The sequence below is a fragment of the Podarcis melisellensis genome (genome assembly GCF_964234715.1).
Source record: "Podarcis melisellensis genome assembly, chromosome: 2".
NCBI classification, from domain to species: Eukaryota; Metazoa; Chordata; class Lepidosauria; order Squamata; family Lacertidae; genus Podarcis; species Podarcis melisellensis.
The window spans coordinates 25,430,038-25,451,222 of NC_138529.1; the positions used below are offsets into that span (position 1 = coordinate 25,430,038).

The 21,185-nt window shown below is 44.4% G+C and overlaps 1 long non-coding RNA gene across 1 annotated transcript in view; it reads right to left on the minus strand.

Annotated features, from left to right (window-relative positions):
- Positions 1-9,616: 9,616 nt before the first annotated feature.
- The window catches only part of LOC309363573, a 109,177-nt gene continuing 97,608 nt past the window's right edge, over positions 9,617-21,185 (minus strand). The window contains exon 2 of the long non-coding RNA XR_014165414.1: positions 9,617-10,279. This is a non-coding gene — a long non-coding RNA (uncharacterized lncRNA). The remainder of the gene's footprint in view (positions 10,280-21,185) is intronic.

Sequence of the window (21,185 nt, forward strand, 5' to 3'; positions counted from 1 at the left end):
CCTTCCAACTCTACAATTCTATGATTAAGGCTTACGTTGATGATGTCAGTGCCACAGCCCTACTTTGAAATGTGTTCTGCATGTATATCCTGTTATTTGCTTGCATTCATATCCCACTTTCCTTCCATCGTGGAACCCAAGAGGGTATACATGTGGTTCCCAGGAAATCACCCATCCAGACATGGACAAAGCCTAGACCTTCTTAGCTTCAGCTAGGCAGTCGCCTTACAAGCCTCAATGCAGTCAAGGAAAGAGAATCCAGGCAAGCCAGCAGAAGACTCTGAATGACATGTAGAAGGGACAGAAACTTAAGTCTTTTTTCTTCCTACTCAAAGTATGCTATCCACACCCTGGATATAAGGTAAAGGTAAAGGACCCCTGGATGGTTAAGTCCAGTCAAAGGCGACTATGGGGTGTGGTGCTCATCTCGCTTCAGGCCGAGGGAACTGGCATTTGTTCACAGACAGCTTTCCAGGTCATGTGACCAGCATGACTAAACCACTTCTGGCACAATGGAACACCGTGACGGAAGCCAGAGCACATGGAAACACCATTTACCTTCCCGCCGCAGCAGTACATATTTATCTACTTGCACTTTGACGTGCTTTCGAACTGCTAAGCTGGCAGGAGTTGGGGCCGAGCAACAGGAGCTCATCCTGTTGTGGGGATTTGAACCGCTGACCTTTTGATCAGCAAGCCCAAGAGGCTCAGGGAGCGGGTGGCACTGTGGTCTAAACCAGGATGTAAAGCACATCACTGATATGAAGCATCGTTAAATGAATGCACATTTTGGGAAAGTATCACTAAGGCCTACGCTGAAATGTTTTCCGAGGATATTGGCTGTGGCCTTTTTTCAGCTTTTATACACACTTCCTTTTGAGCCCATGCAGAGGCATCTCTGCGCACACCTGCAGCTGCTGAACCAGGCATTGTTAAGCTGTCAAAACAAACAGTGTAGCAGAACACATGCTGCATCGGAATCTGCAAATCATCAGTACAAGGGACCACACCAAGGGCTGAGAATTCCCCCAGAGCCGACCAGCAGCTCCTCCAGCAGATGGACTTTATGAGCCCCAGAGGGAAAATAAGTAGAAGAGCATCTACAAGTCCCTGGTAAACATACACGCCAGATGATGCTGGAAAGAACAGAAAATAGCTGGAGGAAGAAAGCTCGGGGGTGAAACACTGCAACGTAACCAGTGGGGGAAATATGCTTTGTGTGAACAGCCAGCATTGCAAATTCATTCATCTGACTTTTGTCCTTTCCTTGTCATTTACTAGTTCCAAGACTGTCAGTTTTTTGGCGTTTGGAGTTTATAAACTAGTTCTGTCTTTTCTGTGGCCACAGTCCAGAGGAAAACTTTAGGAGAGTGGAATTGTTAGATCCTGCAGAATATCCCCACTACCACCAGAATTGCAATGTTCCTTGACATATCACAAACTACTTTGGAAACACCTTTGAGTTTCAGAAATGTTTGCCCTGATCTAGATAAGGATACCTGCTTCATAGTTTTTTTGAGTTGAGAACCAAGGGCAGAAATTGGACCCCCAATTTCTTTCCTCCAAAAAATATTTGTTTTCAGTTAGCTTCACATTTGAAGGCACATCAATTTGCACATCACCATCCTTAGTCCAGTGCAACTACAGGAGTCTAGAACAAGCCTCTTGAGCATAGGGATGCCTGTGTTTGGGTCAGATAAGACAACAGACCTCACCTGAGTGAGACCATGGTGTAGAGGGGAGATGGCCATCAATACAGCATGCACACACATACACCACTGGCACATGCAAGTAGCAGTCATGTGCTCCTGTACAAAACTACCCTTCAGTGTTTACAGGAGCTGGCATGCAATCCAACCACAGGAAAATGACATTTGCGATGTATTAAAATAAGAGATGTTGGAACCTGCAATGTGTACGATTTCTGAGCATGAGGCACAGAGGAATAGAAATCTGTTCACAGCATTTGGCATCAATGATGGACACGTCCACTTCAAGCAACTAGGCTACCTGGAAAAGGTAACTATTTACTGTTACTAATAGCCTTGTAACCGTACCTGGCATTGCCTTAAATGAGGTTGGGCAGAAAACTCGAGTTACCCTTCCTCTTGTGAACTCAGAGTGAACTCTTCCTTCGCTTTGGCTTCTGGAGAGCTCTTGTCATGGGCTAGAGACATGGCACAAATAGCAATACTATTTGCTTCTCTGTTGTTGTATGTAATCCTGAAACCTGTAGTTTAATTCTGCATATTTGGGTCAAGATATTTCCACAACGAGCCGATTTCAGGGATCAGAGAAATAAGAGCAGTTTTCTTACACACACACACACACAGAGGGAGAGAGAGAGAGAGAGAGAGAGAGAGAGAGAGAGAGAGAGCATGCAAAGGGGAGCAAGGGGGGAGCTGAGCCCTGCAACCTTATTATTATTATTATTATTATTATTATTATTATTATTATTATTATCCAGCTTTTACTAGAGACTCTTTTAACCTGACCCAATTCACATAAAAAGCTTCAACCTATGTCAAGGGAAAGACCTGGTTAGAAAAGGTTGGGAATCAGGAAAAGTCTTAAGGGAGGCAGGAATGAGAAGGAAAGAATAGGGACTGAGGACCAGAGCAGTACATAGAATCATGGAATTGTAGAGATGGAAAGGACCCCCTGCAGTGCTATTTGGTATGTCTAAGGTTGATAACAGGATATGGTTTTAACCCCCTACCCAATTTCAGCCTCTTTCTCTCTCTGCTACCTCAACACATCCTCAACACTCCATTATTCCTTTTTTTATAAAAGAAGTTAAGACCATGCAGAGTGTCAATGTGCTCTGATTTCCTTTCACTAGGGCAGCACTCAAGCCATCCAAGATGGTATCATTTAATACAGTCAGTATAGTGTAGTGGTTAAGAGTGGTAGACTCGTAATCTGGTGAACCGAGTTTGGTTCCCCGCTCCTCCACATGCAGCTGCTGGGTGACCTTGGGCTAGTCACACTTCTCTGAAGTCTCTCAGCCTCACCTCACAGAGTGTTTGTTGTGGGGGAGGAAGGGAAAGGAGAATGTTAGACGCTTTGAGACTCCTTCAGGCAGTGATAAAGCGGGATACCAAATCCAAACTCTTCTTCTTCTTCTTCTTCTTCTTCTTCTTCTTCTTCTTCTTCTTCATTTAGAGGCTTACATTTTCAAATACGAGTTGATGTGTTTTCTAGAAAGTCTAAACTAGATTCAAAGTGGGAATCTGTGATTAAGAGCATAAAAATCCCCATTTCCAATCCGGAGTCTATTTCCTCAGTGGGGATTTGAACCCAGGTCTCCCCCAGTCCTAGCCCAACACTTTTTAACCATTACACCACACTCTGCTCTCTGCAGAACAATAAAACCTGCTACTGTTGTTCCACATAATTACATAGAGATATAGGCACAAACTGTTTCACAGGGAAATGGGTGCTCGGGTCCCTCGAGGTTATATCTTAAATGCATGCCACCCTCTTAGCTGTGCCATCCCTCTGAGGCCTCCCCAATGTGTCATATCCTTCATAAAGCAGAGTTTAGGTGGAGAACCCCTGGAGGGCAGGGCATCCATGCCACCATTTCTTCCCAGTACCTCATAGGGCCCTAGGCAGTTTGCTCTTAGTAGAAAGCCCAACCCCAAAGCTAGGAGGAGATGCAACCAAGGAAGGCGTTTTACAATGGGAAAGGCGAGAGCAACAACACAGCTTCCCATCATTTCCATTTCCCAGCCGCAGTTGATATACAAGTCCAGCCCTACTCCTTGCCGGCCTGAGACAAGTATGTGAGAAATATGGACTCCCATCAGGAATGGTTGCAGAGGGTCCACTGGGAGGCTAAATGACAGGGGTGTATCAGTGGTTGTTAGCTATATGTTCAGAGGCAGAATACTAGGAAACCACAGAAGTGACAGGCAAGCTCTATGATGAATTCCCCATAGCTGGTTGGGCAGAGCTAGGTGAGACTTCATAGCCTTATTGAAGGGACGGAGAACCCTTTGCTGCCCGAGGGCTACATTTCCTTCTGGAAAACCTTCTGGAGTAAGGTTACCAGATTTTTATCAATGAATCCGGAGACACTTTTCAACTTCAATGGATTTTCTATGGGGACTGATTTGTAAATCCAGGGACTGTCCCTGAGAAATGGGGACATCTGGTAACCTTATTCTGGAGGCCACATGCCATCCAAAGCATGTATCACAGTTCAAGAAAACATTTGAACCAGAGAACGTCATTTGGAATCCTTCGGAGTGTGCAAAGGAAGGACAGCGAGAGATGTGGCTTGGGAGGATCCCAAGGTGAGAGCCAGTGTGGTGTAGTGGTTAAGAGCGGTAGTCTCGTAATCTGGGGAACCGGGTTCGCTTCCCCGCTCCTCCACATGCAGCTGCTGGGTGACCTTGGGCCAGTCACACTTCTCTCAAGTCTCTCAGCCCCACTCACCTCACAGAGTGTTTGTTGTGGGGGAGGAAGGGAAAGGAGAATGTTGGCCGCTTTGAGACTCCTTCAGGTAGTGATAAAGCGGGATATCAAATCCAAACTCCTCTTCTTCTTCTTCAAGGACCTGATTGAGAGCCCTGGGGGGGGGGGCACATTTGTTTCCTAGGCCTGAGGTTCCCCATCCCTGTCTTCTGGATCGGAATCACCTGCTTAACATTCCACAGGGATGTCACATTGAGGGATCAGTTCAGAGGACAGGAAGCCTCTGCAGCTTGGCTGTCCTCTCAGCTGTCAAAAGAGTCAGTCCTTGAAAAAGTTCCACACAGACATGCCCTTGCTGGAGGCAAGGGCCACCAGACAGCCCAAGTCCTTAAGCAGACAAGAAGGTAGCTATGGGGACAGACTCTAACTGCAGGTTAATATTTGCCTTCCACAAAAGCAAACTTATAAATCCCACTGGGTTTATCTGCACTTCCAAGGTTTGTTTGCTCATTAACAAGAATATTCAGCTGCTTTTCCTCCAAGTGACACAGATAAATGGCTATGCAGCTCCCACATCCTCTTCTTTCCTCATCCATCCTTGATGGCTTGAGTTTGCCAGTGCTGTCCATCTCCACGTAAGCCGAGTGGCAATGCTGCTAAAAATGGACTGCAGGGCTCCTGCTCAACCCTCAGCATGGCAGAGGACATGCTTTGGCCTCTGGTTGCCATTGGTGTGGTGGCAATGCTGTTGCCCGCTGCCTGTTGCTTTCGCTGGTGCTAACCTGCGTGCCACCTCCAACTGATTTTTTGTTGCAGTACTCGGGTGCCAAGCTGTTTGCTGTGCACTGGGAAAAGGAGGTGGGGCCCAGAGTCAGAACAGTGCATATGTGGGGGACCAGTGGCAAGGCCAAGGGTTTATGGAAATGATATACAATGAATTGAAAAAGATGTTTAAACTGATCATTTCCCAAAACCCGAAGCCTTGGGGGGGGGGGAGATAATAGGGATGGAGATTCTCCAAAAGCTGAGTAGCCATTTTCTTTGTATGCAACAACTGCAGCTAGAACTTTAGGTGGTCAAAAATAGAAAGATGAAGAGACTTCCGACTAAGGAAGAACGGCTTATGAAATTGACGGACTATGCAGAAATGGCGAAACTGGGTGCTAAAATAAGAGGGCAAACTGATCTTTTAATAAAAAAATGGAGACCATTGGTGGACTACCTACCAAATTATCATTCTTATATGAAAACATATGCAGGATTTGAGCAACGGAAGAACATAGAGAATGGATTTGGGAGGGGGTAGAAAAATGTGCTTTAATGCAGCTAATTAAGGGGGAATAAAAATAAACACCAGGGAAGGAGGGACAGGAAGCCAGGAAGAAAATGTATAACAACAACAAAAAAGATATATATGATTGGAGTTGTGTAATAATTTGGAAGGTTTAATAAAAATCATTATTAAAAAACCAGAAACGTCTGCCTTGCATGTGTTTGCCATGCAGCTGATGCCTCTGACACACACACACACACACAATATATATATATATATATATATATGCACTGCTGCCATTACAGTCCCTGCAGTCCTGCCAAGCAGATGAACCTGGAGAAGCAGGCAGCCTGAAATAGCTGAGATTGTGCAGCTGATATGCTCTGCAAACAGCCTTTCCCTTTGTAGAAATTGTTCATTACCATGCTGTACAGGAAGGGATGCAGTCTTCTTCAATGAACGATGGGTGTTGGCGGGCCTTGACATTGAAGAGGGGAAGAAAGAAATCAAACCATACAGTGCTGTCCCTGAAGGAATCTTCCTCCGTTTCAGTTGGGTATGATGCAGCATAAAAACACCAGCTATATTGGGCAAGTCTACACAGGTACAGCTTGTGTGTGCATGCCAGCATGCTCACAGCAAGGAAGGGCTTCAAAAAAGGATCTCTGACTTCCAGAGTCGCTGTAACAATTGGCGATCTCTCATCTCAAAGCAAAGATGCACGTAGTGCTGGTTATCAGCACTGCTCGAAGTCGTGTTAGTTCAAATTTAACCGCAGGGATGCAAACATGGCAGGCAGTACCAGAAACTTGAGTTTTGTGCACCAAGGATCAAGTGTCCATCAAAAAGCATATTGCATGCCTCAAAGAACTCTGAAATCGACACTCTTCCGATCTTCCGATTGAAAGAACCATCGTTCTGGCAGGAACTCTCAGAATGAATTGCACAATACTTCATAAAAGGAAAAATCACTTAAAACATCATGATAATGTAATGCAGAACTGGTAACACTGCTGTATGTACCAATCATCAATAGCAGATCAGAATGGCAACCACAAATCTTTATCTCCATCTGGTCAGAACCATTACATTTCTAATCGCCTCTCTTCCATGTTGGAACTCAAGGCATCACACACAGGCAGTTTCTATCCCCAAGTACTGTTTGGAGCCAGAACTCCTTGGTTGCATCATGTACCTTCACCCAGATGTAGTGCATAAAGTGAGTGGAGGTTGCTCTGTGTTTACTTCCAATATAGTGTTTTTACTCCACTTTTTGCTAGCCCTGCCTAGAGTGGATCCTAGTGGAATTCACAAGGGGATTACAGCCCATTAGAGGACTATCACAGCAGGAAAATACATTAAAAGGTCAGGAAAGACTTTGACCGGCTAAGATGATGTGTCAGGAGAGAGGAAAGTCTAAGGAAAATTCACAGCCTAAAGGGAAGAGCAGACTTGACTATCAAGAGTCTCTTTCAAGGAATGCAACAACAATGCTAACAAATATTGCTGGGAATCTGCTAGGAATATGTCAGCTCCTTACACCTCAGAGCCTGCCATATTTATGGCTCTAGTGATTGGTCCTGCTGCTCTGGTTCCTGTGCACTGACACCCATCCCTCACTACCCTCTACCATCCTGTCAGTACTTCCTTCCCCATCCCTCGCTTGCCCCGGTGTGTCCCAGTCCCAGCTACACCCCTCGCCGAGATCCTCTTCTGCCTTGCCTGTCATCCTGCCAGTTCATGACAACCAGATATCACGGTTGGACCCATGAAAAGTAGGCATGTGGACTGCAGACTGAGAGGGCTCTGCAAGTTTTTGAAAAGTAACCATCTGCATGGAGCCCTGGTTTTGGCTTTTTAAAAGGAATGTATCATGAATAAAGAAGTGACTCAATTTTGAGCACATTAACTTCCCCACATTCCTTTGAGATTTGTGGATTTGGTGTATTTTGCTGTTTGGTAGTACAGAAAACACACATTTGCAAGGGAACATTTTCATCACTGGACCTTCTGCATTTGAAAGTGTATGCTCACCAACCAGGGACTTCATATCCTTTTCCACAGAAGGGCATCATAGGAGAGATAGCACAGTATTTCTAATAGCTATTTGCCCACCTTGCCCTTGAATATGCCACTGTCAAATGCACAATAAAACACATACTTTTGCTTCCCATAATCATTCCTCTTTCTAAACAGCTATATGATCCCTAAACAGAATCCCCAGCAAGCCACAACAGAACTCTTGGTAATCATGAAATGCTCAGGTCAACTCACTTGATGGGGAAACATATGATTCCACCACAAAGAAAACTCTTCCATGTACCCAGGAGAGCAGCGAAGAGATCTGTCAGAAAACCTGAATAAAGCCAGGAGATTATTTTGGATTCACACCCTTTTATAACTCAGTTACCAATTTAAACAGATATTTTGGGCTCTGCCCTGACACACAGATGTGTCTGTGGGCTTTCTCCAATGACTATTCAGAGCAGACCCTCTGATATTAATGGACCTAGTCATTATGGGTATGACTAACATTGGTACGAGTCTGTATTTTGCTTTTTATGGTATTTTTATTTTGAAATCACTCCCCCTCTTTCTCTTATTTACTTTGTAGTATTTTTGTTGTTGCTGACCAGTTGTTTTAAATTCTTGCAACCTTGATGCAATCAGGCTCTCACCAACTGAGCTGGTTGGTGTTTTAGTTCTTTGTTTAGTTATTGTTGATTTTAAAATACCTGCTTTTACATTGATAATTTAAATCTTTTATTTAAACCGCTCAGAGTTTTTCCTACAGTATGCATTTTGTTAAAATAATAATAATAATAATAATAATAATAATAATAATAATAATAATAATAATTTATTTGTACCCCGCCCATCTGGCTAGGTTCCCCCAGCCACTCTGGGCGGCTTCCAGCCGAATATTTAAATACAGTAATGCATCAAACATTAGAAGCTTCCCTAAACAGGGCTGCCTTCAGAAGTCATCTAAAAATCCGACAGTTGTTTATTTATTTTACATCTGATGGGAGGGCATTCCACAGGGCGGGCGCCACTACCGAGAAGGTCCTCTGCCTGGTTCCCTGTAACTTCGCTTCTTGTAGTGAGGGAACCACCAGAAGGCCCTCGGTGCTGGACCTCAGTGTCCGGGCAGAACGATGGAGGTGGAGACACTCCTTCAGGTATACTGGACAGAAGCCGTTTAGGGCTTTAAAGGTCAGGATCAACACTTAGAATAAAAAACCCAAATAGACTCCCTTCATCAGTGGCAGATTTTGGTCTCCCAAATGGAGCCTTTTTGTGCTCCGTTCAACATCACTGTTTGAGCGCCCCCTGTGGTACCTGTGTCCAGTGCAACTACCCTACAAATGCCTCTGCCCTCATGCCTGACAGCTGTCCATAATGCCTGAGAGTGATGGGGGTTGCAGAAGGCTGTTTTCAGCTACCGGTACTTTACAAGCTGAAATTTACTTTCATCTCTCTTACAACCTCACTTAGAAAAGGTACAGTTCTAATGCATTCTCACCTTATTCCAGTAAAATAATAATAATAATAATAATAATAATAATAATAATAATAATAATAATAATAATTTTATTTATATGGTGCCCATCCAACTAGTATGCCCCAGCCACTCTGGGCAGCTCCCAACAAAATAATTAAAACATGAAACAATAAAACTTCCCATGCTTATCCATGCTCATTTAAGGCTGTCTTTTGTATGTCAGATGGACTCTTCGGTATAAGTATATGTGACATTATAATTTCCTTTTGACAGAAGAATGACAATTTGTATTTCCTGGGTTTCCATGTGACAACTCACAGTAAAATTTGTAAAACTGACCATTAATTCCCCAGGAACAGATTTAAATTCTGTGGGCCCCCAACACTGGGTATATATATTCCAATTTTCTTTTAAAAAAAAAATATATGATTTTATTGATACATCAGGACAACAACAACAAAACAATTTTCTTGCTCCAATCTTCCCGTTGATCATCTGGGCATCCTGATCTTCCACTGAATCATTGAATCGGCAATGAAAGAAGAGGCATAAGAGATGCAGGGGACACTGGGAAAATTCACAGCTATTTCCATTGCCATATTTGAATCTTTCAACAACAAAGGGTATGTGTGTGTGGCATATACTCCTGTTTGGACCAAATGGCTGTTCCCATTCCCCAAGTGGTTTTCAGGTCTCTGGTGGAGGTGACTATACAGGCACAGCGGAAAAGGAGGGAACATCTGGAAACTGTAAAACCAGGGGAAACAAACCAAAGTTAACTTGCTTCATTATGCACAGATACTGGTGAGGTAGCTTGACCCAGTATTCTGCTAGCTGAAGATCCCATACTCCAGTTCTGCTGATCATGAGATGAGAGCTCCTCTCTTCACCAGACTTCTGTTTCGGATCTTAGCAGCTGGTGGACTACATGTCATAAGCATAAGCGTTCCTGACTTTTCCAAAGAGGTTTCCTCCATCAGGTGAGGTCCTTTCTGCACAAAAAGTTGGGTCTTCTGCATCTTGGCCTTTCTGTCAGCGTCCTCTGTGCACCGATTACCTTCTTCTTTAGACATGTGATCCTACAGGAAAAGAAATAAGAATAAATGGTCAGTTTGCTATGGAAACCATTGTGCTATTAAAAAAAAACAATGGAACTACACATTCTTTCTCCCATTGACAAAGGCACTTAACATTTGACAGATGAAATAAATTATATATGTGTTTCATTTTGACATGCATGGCTCTTGCTTTAGCAGAACAATCCACTTCAATAGCAAGACTCTGGAGGGCTAACTCTGACCTCAGCTTGATATTGAACAGCCACCAAACATATGGTCGTAGAAATCGGGGATGGACAGCTGTATATTCTATCCAGGGGGATCTGTTGGAGAAAATCTGTCAGAGGAAGCATTCTGGCTATGAGCAGGGCCAAAGTCAGTGACTGGCAGGTCAGAGGCCTTTCTCTTTCTTTCATCCCTGTTTTCCCCCCTCCTTCTGCTACCTTAGTACAGTGGTACCTCAGTTTACGAACAGCCCAGTTTACGAACTATTCAGTTTACAAACTCTGCAAAACCAGAAGTAGTGTTCCAGTTTGTGAACTTTACTTCAGTCTATGAATGAAAGCCAAATGGTGGAAGGGCACCGGCAGCGGGAAGCCTCATTAGGGAAAGTATACCTCGATTTAAGAACGGATTTGGTTTAAGAACGGACTTCAGGAACAGATTAAGTTCGTAAACCGAGGTACCACTATATTCCAAAATTGTATCCATCGATGCACCTACCTGTCTGTGTTACCATGTATCCACCTATGTATCTGTATCTATGTATCCATCTATGTGTTGATTTATGTATCCATATTAACTATGTATTAGTGATGTATGGAAGTGAGAGCTGGACCATAAAGAAGGCTGATCGCCGAAGAATTGATGCTTTTGAATTATGGTGCTGGAGGAGATTCTTGAGAGTCCCATGGACTGCAAGAAGATCAGACCTATACATTCTGATGGAAATCAGCCCTGAGTGCTCACTGGAAGGACAGATCCTGAAGCTGAGGCTCCAATAGTTTGGCCACCTCATGAGAAGAGATGATAGTGTTCTCAAAGCTACCAGCATGAGTTTGACCAAACTGCGGGAGGCAGTGGAAGACAGGAGTGCCTGGCGTGCTCTGGTCCATGTGGTCACGAAGTGTCGGACACAACTAAACGACTAAACAACAATAAACATATCTATGTATCTATGTATCTAGCTATGTATCTCTGCATGTTTCTATGTATCTAGCTATCCATCTGTCTTCTACTTCTTCCTTACCAAAAGGCCTGATCACTTGCAGAGGGCTTTTGAAATTAGGCTGAGGGCCAGATAAAATTAGGCAGAAGGTCCCATGTAGCTCTAGGGTTGCAGAGAGCCCACCTGTGACCTAGACTATGCAGTGAACTAGACATGATAGTGGCAAAATTGGTGTGTTAGAAGCAAGATGCTTCTTAATTCCTATAAACTGTGTGCTTTAAAGAGCAGGCAGAGGGAGCTTGCATAACCCTTTCCCCAGATGTGATTTTCCTCCTTGGAGCCACCAGCCCTGGTCTGGCTCCAATTCTGGAAGGGAAGATGCAACTTCAAAGTGAGGGGACATGGAAATAGAAAATCTCCCATCACTTTCTTTCACCCTTTACATCACCACCTTCCATTTACAGGAATCTGAATTCAAACAGATGGGTAATGTCACTATAGTGGTTGGGTTCATAGGTTTCGAACCAGGTATTACAATGCCATAGATTAGCACCACAGCTACAAGCTTTAGCCTTGGCCTTCTCCTTGCCATTGCATGCTGGCTTGAGTGCTGAGGTCCTGGCTTGTATTAGGTTAGGTCTGAACTGGGAAACTCAAGCTGAATATGGTTTAAGGAACTAGGAATATAAACCAGGATCTAAAGTACAAGTAGCATCCAAATCATGGCCAATGTGTAGAGGGAGACTGAAACACCCTTATGAAAATGGGCAGATGCAAGTGTATCCATAGAGCACATTTTAACTAGATTTCACAGTCAGCTGGGACTAATTAATTAGGAGAAACAGAGCAGCACATATTATATAGGAGCACCTGTTATGCCAGAATACTTATCATGTATGATAATGGCAGACAAGCTTGTAAGCGGCAGAAGTTTCATTCTGAGCAACCCTAACTCACAAAAGGCAGAATTTTCACAAGAGGGAGTGATTCCTTGACCGAATTGGATTCATGAGCAGTGTTCGAAATTCGCCAGGCACCAGGCACATTTTGCACCTGGCTATCAGCCACTTGTGACCAAGTGAAGATGCCTGGGTACCAGGATGGCACCTGATGTCTCCACCATCTGGAGGAGCATGCCTGAGGATCCTTGAATCTGGCCTGTTTTCATACATAAGCAACACATCCTGTAGAATTCTATCTGTTTTATTTTCTCTGCACAATCAGAATGAATTTCAGGAACCAAAATGTCATATTGGAAAATACAACTTTCGATCTGCCTGGCCCCCCAAATGGCAACGGCATTCTGTTTTGGCAACTGTAACCCTGGTTTAAGAAGCCATTTGGCACCTAGCTTATGTCTGAGTTTCTAACACTGCTCATGAGGGAAGGAAATATAAGAGCAAATTAAAAAGCAGGCAGTTCCTTAAAAAAAAATACATCGTTGTTAAACCCAGATACAGATGCTTATTGACAACATCCTAATGAAGAAGCAGGTCAAGGCTCCTGAATTCTCCATTTTACGTCCAAAAAATCACTGGTGTAGTTGTGACCTTATATCTCCTCTGTCCTCTTACAGATTCATGAATCACGCAGAATTAATTTTAATGCTAACGGATTACGTCCTAATGTGCTTAACAACTATTCTTCCATTTCCATTCTTTTCATTTTCTTACATCCTCGAAAACAGCATTATTAAAAGCACTCTAGTGCTGCAGCACTGAAGCTCTATTCATTCATTGGGTGGGGCGGGGGGGGGGAGATACACAGAGTAGCAGGATTGTGAGAATGAGTCCATAAATGTGGCTTGAGAAATGCCAGACTGGAGGAAGTGGGCGGGGTTGGGGGCGAGAATCTATCCTCTCCCCCCCCCAACCATTTAAAACACCATATCCAAACAAAAGGCTACTTGAAAAATGTTGGGCTAAATCTGTATCAAACTATATTCCAAATGTGTTACGCAGTTTTGGAGTGGCACGTTTTATCAGTAGAACGAAATGAAAAGAACAAAGTTTATCTCGGACTAAGCTGTGTATTTATTTTTTTGAAAAAATAAAATAAATAAAAAATTACGAAACTTAATAAATATTCAGCCAGAAACTGTAAACACAATCCTTATGAGAATTAGTTCCAAGGAAAGTAGAAACCAAGAGAGGCAGTTTTGTCTAAACTGGCACGGAGTACGGGACACGCTGACTGTGTCGTTCCCCTAGAAACATTAGATTAGAAATAAATGAGACTTTGCCCCAGGATGCTAACACGAAATGACTGGCCACAACCACGTGGCCCTAGTTGGCACTTCCTTTCTGTTGCCTGGAAACAGCATGCGCTTGACAGAAGATGATAAACAGAAGGCCAGAGGGAAGAGGTTCTGCTTTGCCACTGTGCTCAGTAGAACTAATTCTGGGAGGGAAAGCTGAATTAGGAATGGGTGGTGGTGAAAAAGGAAATTAGCTTGGACAAATAACCGCTGCGCACACTCCCTCGCAGGCGAAACAAGCGGGCTCTGTTATGCTTTTAGGGGCTAACAAGACATACCTTCCAGCATCTGGGCAATGTTTGACCAGCGTGAAGCCAGAGGCCAGAAACTTCAACACTTGGACACAGTTGTGTCTGCCTATAAGTATACCTGGTTTCTTGTTGCACGCCTCAGTGGTAGGATTTAAGATGCTGAAAAATTATTTGGGTCCTAGTTTTCAATCGGCACTGCTTTTGCCATTTGGTTGGTGATCTGACTTAGGTGGTCCAAGACAAGGGGCTATCTCCCTTTCACTTTCCTTGTCACTTACTGGTAGAGAGTTTTGCTCTCTCTACTCCCCACCCACCTCTCTGCCTCACTCTGAGGAAAATGGATCCTTCCTCAGTGCCCGTGCTCTAGAAATTATCATTTAAATTGCAGCTGGACTCAAAAGTCACTTTAGCAGTTTTGATTTTATTTCGCTGATTTTTTTTTTTTTAAGGAATTCCTAGCCACTGTGGAAAAAATGGCAGTGGTGCAGACATTATTCCTGACCACCTCACCAAAAAATGTTTCATCCTGAGGAAGGACTCCCCCTAGTTATGACAGGATGAAATTGTCTCAGTGAAGAAGCGGCTCAAAGCAACCTGCCCAACTATTAACAGTGAATTACGTCTGTCCTATAACTGTGACGGGTAGCGATACATCCTGGGATTATCACCACTGCTTTATTCATTGAGCTTTTTAATGTCACTTTACACAAGCATTTCCAAATAGTGCCAGTGGTGATCTTTCCCTCCATGGCTCCTAGCTCCACAGCTGCGGCAGGGAGCGTCTATGCCAACCGAGGTGCAGGAGTGATGAAAAGATCAGTCTCCCCACCAGCATTTACTGCCTTCACAGTGAGAACTGGGCTCTCCTGCACCTTTAATTGGCTAAGGAGAAACAAGATATGGATCTGCCTATTCCATATTAAGTAGATATCTAATTGGGACACGGGTGGAGCTGTGGGTTAAACCACAGAGCCTAGGACTTGCCGATCAGAAGGTCAGCAGTTCGAATCCCCGTGACGGGGTGAGCTCCCGTTACTCGGTCCCAGCTCCTGCCAACCTAGCAGTTCGAAAGCACGTCAAAGTGCAAGTAGATAAATAGGTACCGCTCCAGCGGGAAGGTAAACGGCATTTACCTTTACCTTTACCTTACATATCTAATTGGGCATAGAAAGGCTGAACCCGTATCTATCTCCATTCTCATATGGCAAATTCAGTGATAAGCCTGTTTTACTCCATGTTTCCCTAAGAATGGCAGAGGCTGGGAAATTTAAAGCCAACCTTGGCACAGCCGTTCTTTTCTTTTGTTTTCTAACTCTGCAAGCTGGAAAACAACACTGTTACTTCCTGCTTTAGTATTTGAGCTAGTGCAAATATTTCTCAATGAGAGTAATAAACATGCCTCTATACACACGCCCGCCCCTCTTACGGTTCTTTGCACAAGGGGGTGCAATGGCAGTGTGCGCAGCTTTTGAAGTTTCCCTGGGCTCCTAAGTATCCTGCTGCAATCAAAGCCCCATAAAGAGCAGAATTATCACAGGCCCTGCGCAGAAAGCTGTTACCTGTTATCTCACCCTCTCAGGTAATGTTGCTCCTTCTGCGGCTTGTTTGAAAGTGTGTTGCCAGGAGAGATCAAAGCTCTTTCCCGAAATGCCCCACCCAGGCTCAAACGTAGGTGCCAAGCAGCCTTCCAACAGGGACACAGGAATGCCGCTGTGGAAGTCAGGATTTCAAATCCAGAGATGGCAGTAATAAATCTTTAGCCAGTTTTTTACAAGTCAAGCGTTTTCTGCCTCGGAACGAAGTACAGTCATAGCAAAAATGTGAGCAGATGCCAAGATCCAGGGTGGGTGGAAATGTCTGCATACCACCATCACTACCGCTGCTGCAAAAAAATGAAAGGTTGTTTGCGGCAACTTTTTGCCCCAATTGTCTCCCATTTGGAGTTGTTATCCCCAGTATCCCAGCCTTGGAGATAGCAGTAGCTGCTGCTTCCCTTCCCATGAAAAGAGCCCACAATATACTGCAGCAAGGAAAGGGAAATGGTTCCTTGTCCCTACTATAAGTTAAGAAAACTTGGAAGTCTTCTCAAGAGCCACTTGCTGCTGCCCATAAGATTCTGAATCTTTCTGGGAACCGCTTAGGGAGACGCAAGTAGCAACAAACATTAGTGCAGCACTAAACTGATGCCAGCTAAATTATTTGTTTTATTTCTGAAATTTGTATACCACATTCTCCTCCAAGGAGGTATACATAGTTATATCCACACAACAACCATGTGAGGTAAGTCAGGCTGAGGTGGAGCAGCTAACACAACGCCACCCAGTGAGCTCAGTTCCGGCAATCCTCTCAGGTGGGCGCCATTGCCATTACAGTGGTACCTTGGGTTAAGAACTTAATTCGTTCTGGAGGTCCGTTGTTAACCTGAAACTGTTCTTAACCTGAAGCACCACTTTAGCTAATGGGGCCTCCCGCTGCATCACCACCACACAATTTCTGTTCTCGTCCTGAAGCAAAGTTCTTAACCTGAGGTATTATTTCTGGGTTAATGGAGTCTGTAACCTGAAGTGTCTGTAACGCGAGGGAGAACAAGGGAGGCATTCATGGTGAGTCCTGACACCTCTTTTTCTAGAAAAATATCAGTAGCAGTAGTGTTTCCATGAGAACCCTTCTCCAGGGGAACTGGGCGACAGGTTCCACATCCCTGGCCAATATGAAAGAGTACCACGCACAATTATTTTATTGGATTTATAGACCAAACCTTCCTCCGTCCCATTTCAAACAGCAAGCAGAATGTGCTTGTACATTTACGCACCTACATCTGGATTGAGCTGAGTAAAGAAGAGAGAGAACCGAGAAGCACATAGCATCCTTTATCGGTGGAAATCAGGCTTATAAACCTCAAGTTACTGCTTTCTGGCAAGGAGGGAAGCTTGGTTACCCAGCAATTGAAAACTCCCAGAAACACACAGTGAGGCTAAATGATTCAGCCAATGGCCCACACATGCAGCGAGGCAACAGGGTCTCCAGGGTCAAAGAGTCCTGGCCTCCAACCCCCACGTTCTTCTTCTCTAACCCCCGAGTCACAGAGATTCCCTCAGGCCATAAGAGGAGGCGGCATAAACTGCTAGAGTTGGAGCTGGCCTCCGTACAAGGGCACAAGCTGTAAATGTGCAAATTCCACCTCAAGCAGCGGGACAGGAAGACATCCCTATCCAGAGAAAACAGAGAAAGGACCAAGAATAAAAACAATAATAATGTGGATCTAGATCTATCTGCTTGTCACAAAGTTCTCCTGTTCCTCCACCTCCTTCTATTAGTTCAGCAAAGCATGCGCTCCCTCTTCAGCACAGGGTGTTTTTCTCTGATTCAGGAGGAGGGGGAAACCCTCTTGCTGGGACTTGGAATTTTGTTTATCGGCAACTGCAAAACTGTGTGGGCAGAAAAACAAAACAGGAAAGGAAACGATTCTGGCAGTTTTCACCGTACAACATCCCCCTGGCAGCAATTAAAACTGAAAAGCCCCCCTCCCCTTAGCTGCTTTATTTTAAAAAGGCACCCCTTAATCTTGGTTCTGAGTGCAGCAGAACTATTTCCCTCCCTTTTGGTGACAGAACAATAAGGAAGCAAGCAAGCTACAGAACAAAGCTACCTCTACGAAGTAGCAATGCAAGATTTAGAGTCTATTAGTAAGTCAAAGCTTACTTTCCACCATATCTGAGGGCAGCTTTAGGGAGATTAAACATTTGGGTTAACTCACTTCCCTGGCATTCTGTTTGCAAGTTTGCAATGCATTCATGTGAAGCCAGCAGAACGAAATTTCTCTCTCACACACACACCATAATTCCAGCTTAGTTCTGAATTCACCTGCTTTTAAAGGGGTGGGGTGGAAAAACAGAACTCCAGTGCCATTTTAGAAAGGTCCAGCAACACAACAAAACACAGCACAGCACAATACAATACAATATCTTCTTCATGGCTGGAGATGTTGGAAGGAAAGTTCATGTCAAGTTCAATATCTTGTGGTGTGTGAAAAGTTTGATCCTCCTATCCAAGGGGATCCAAAAATATGTAGAACTCAAGGTAATGCATCACCTGGCTTGAGCATTGTGAAGTCATGGAACGGTCCAAGCATCCACATCAAAAAGTTCACAGTAAGGATTAGGAATACAGGTGAAATTCAACTCAATTCACACCTATCTATGAACTTTGCCATTTCTGAAACAATATGAGAACCTAAACTGAGTCATCCTTCAAAATTCACAGCCATTTGAATTTTTCAATCAACCAAAGTTTTCAAAACAAACCCAAACATACATTAGGGAAAAGTGATGGGATACAGGTGTGCTGTGGTGTAAACCACTGATGCTTGGGCTTGCCGATCAGAAGGTCGGCAGTTCGAATCCCTGCAACAGGGTGAGCTCGGTCCCAGCTCCTGCCAACCTAGCAGTTTGAAAGCATGTCAAAGTGCAAGTAGATAAATAGGTACCGCTCCAGTGGAAAGGTAAACAGTATTTCCATGCACTGCTATGGTTTTGCCAGAAGTGGCTTAGTCATGCTGGCCACATGACCCAGAAAAACTGTCTGTGGACAAACGCCAGCTCCCTTGGCCAATAAAGCGAGATGAGCGCCGCAACCCCAGAGTCATTTGCAACTGGACTTAACTGTCAGAGCATAAAAATTGCATATATCAGTGAAAATAGCATACAATAATGTGTTATGGTAGGTGATATAATATGTGGACATTATTCAAAGCGGCATATGAAAATGTGTTTATTAGGAGGAATGCACACTAAAATACTAGCAAATTGCTGCAGGACTGAATTTAAGATGGGAAAATTGAGAAATAGAGGGAACCAAAACTGACAGACCCTTCCATCCCTAGTCAGGAGTCTATGAAAATGGATAGTTCTCTGCTTGACTGGGATTTAAATCTCACATAGGCTATTATTGGAAAGTTGACTGACTAGAAAGTGGCTAAAGAAATCAGGGAGAAGAAAAAGGTGAGCTGAAGGAACGGGGTAGAGCAATCAGTGCACTGATTTTCACGGACCTGAGGGAAGGGTAAGCGGAGGAGACAGGAGCCTGGGGAACAGGTTTGGGGATTGCAAGCTATGGAACCAAGGAGATATAATTTTGGCACGTCTACCCCAGACACGCGGGACGCAGGTGGCGCAGTGGGTTAAAGCCTCAGCGCCTAGGACTTGCCGATCGAAAGGTCGGCGGTTCGAATCCCTGCGGCGGGGTGTGCTCCCGCTGCTCGGTCCCAGCGCCTGCCAACCTAGCAGTTCGAAAGCACCTCCGGGTGCAAGTAGATAAATAGGGACCGCTTACCAGCGGGAAGGTAAACGGTGTTTCCGTGTGCGGCTCTGGCTCGCCAGAGCAGCGATGTCACGCTGGCCACGTGACCCGGAAGTGTCTCCGGACAGCGCTGGCCCCTGGCCTCTTAAGTGAGATGGGTGCACAAACCCAGAGTCTGTCAAGACTGGCCCGTACGGGCAGGGGTACCTTTACCTTTACCTTACCCCAGACATGCAGAACTTGTGGCACTCCAGATGTTGTTGGATGACAACTCCCATTAGCCCCAGCCTGCTAATGTCAGGAATGACAGGAGTTGTGATTCGACAACATCTGGAGGGCCACAGTTTCCTCACCATTGGTCTGGAGACTCCTAAGATGGAATCCTGTGTCTAAGAGCAGCACTGAAGGGAGAATTCTGCCAGCTGTTACAGCATTACTGCGGCATTTCTCCTGTCAGTCGCAAGAAGGGCACTGAAGGGAAGGAAGGAGAAAGATACGGAAACCCACATCAGTGTGAATTTCTTCAGCTACAGGTATCCGGCCTTATTTTTATTAGGTAGTAAAAATGTTTGTAGTGCCTATGTTTGCTTTTTAGGCAACAAAATCAGAATTTTGATCTCTAGAGTTGGGTAGTTGCCTCTTAGCAGATGTAGTTTTTGGCAGCTATTTTAAAACCTTATCCAGAAATCGATTGCTGGGCACTCACTGACCATTGGCTAAGTGCAAGATCATATTATATACATTGCTCAGTGTACAAATCCTATTTGACAAGCAAGGAGAGGTCATTCAAACGCCAGGCTGGAAGAAACTTAAGCAAACTCTTTATTTCCCAGGACACCTTTGGCTAGCAATTAGTTAATAAGTAACCATGTCCCAGACAGGTGCTGTCGGCTAAGCTTTAGGAGTTCTTGTTTGGATGAAAGGTGAGTCATTTCCCTTTTATGTTGGTAAATGAATTATGTGTCATGGAAAAGACAGATCCTTTTAAGAAGGCAGCAGTAACTTTTTACACACTCATCTAATACTTTCGCATACAAATTTCACAGTGAGTGATGAATGGGAATTAAATTTTACAATAGAGCTTTGGCTCCATAAGGAAGGATGAAAGGAAACATCCAATTGGATCAGAACCCAATCTCCAGTTCATGTTTTTGGATGTCCTTTATTAACCCAACAAATAGGAACCGGGTTATGTGCACATTTGTGACGTTTTCACAGACCCTACATGTGCCACCATTGCTTTGTGATTTGCTTGGACCTTCACAGAGTCAACTATACAGTCACTAAACAGCAGCATGGTTTTATTACCATGTGAGCAGACTTCCCACCCACAAACAACACCGTCCCAGTACTGTAAAAGCATAGGGGTCTGCACCTACCACCATGATTATCTTGTCATACAAAATGGTGTCCCAAAAGATTTAGCTAACTTGTGCTGAAGATATGATGAATTCCCCTTCACAACGCCCCACCAAAGTGCCCGTCTCCTGCCAGTAGCTTCAAATCAGGGCAGAACCAGCACCTTGCTATTCCTGGATGTGATGATGACCCATCATTCGGGCAGCCCTCTACTTACCGCAGGTTTTTAACCTCTCAAACTCTTTGCTTGGATCTGTGCCCCTTCCCCAGCCGCCATGTAAGAGCAGGAGCAAGGAATGCCAGTCAAGCTGTCCATTTTTGTATCCCCCTATATATGGTGGAGGAAGAGCCTGAACAATTCTGTTATTAACCTGAGATGTACGCTGCAACCATCTCTGGAAACCCCTAATGCTCTCTAGCATGTTTGTGTGCATGACTAAAATTGCCATCAGACTCTGTTTCAGAGACTACTCTGCACATTTTTCAAATGAACACCTTACTCGGTGGAGAAGCAGGATTACGGTGGCAAGCCCTGGTCCTCTTTCTAGCGTAGACATGTTCATAAGACTCTCTGCATAGTCCCTACCTACATAC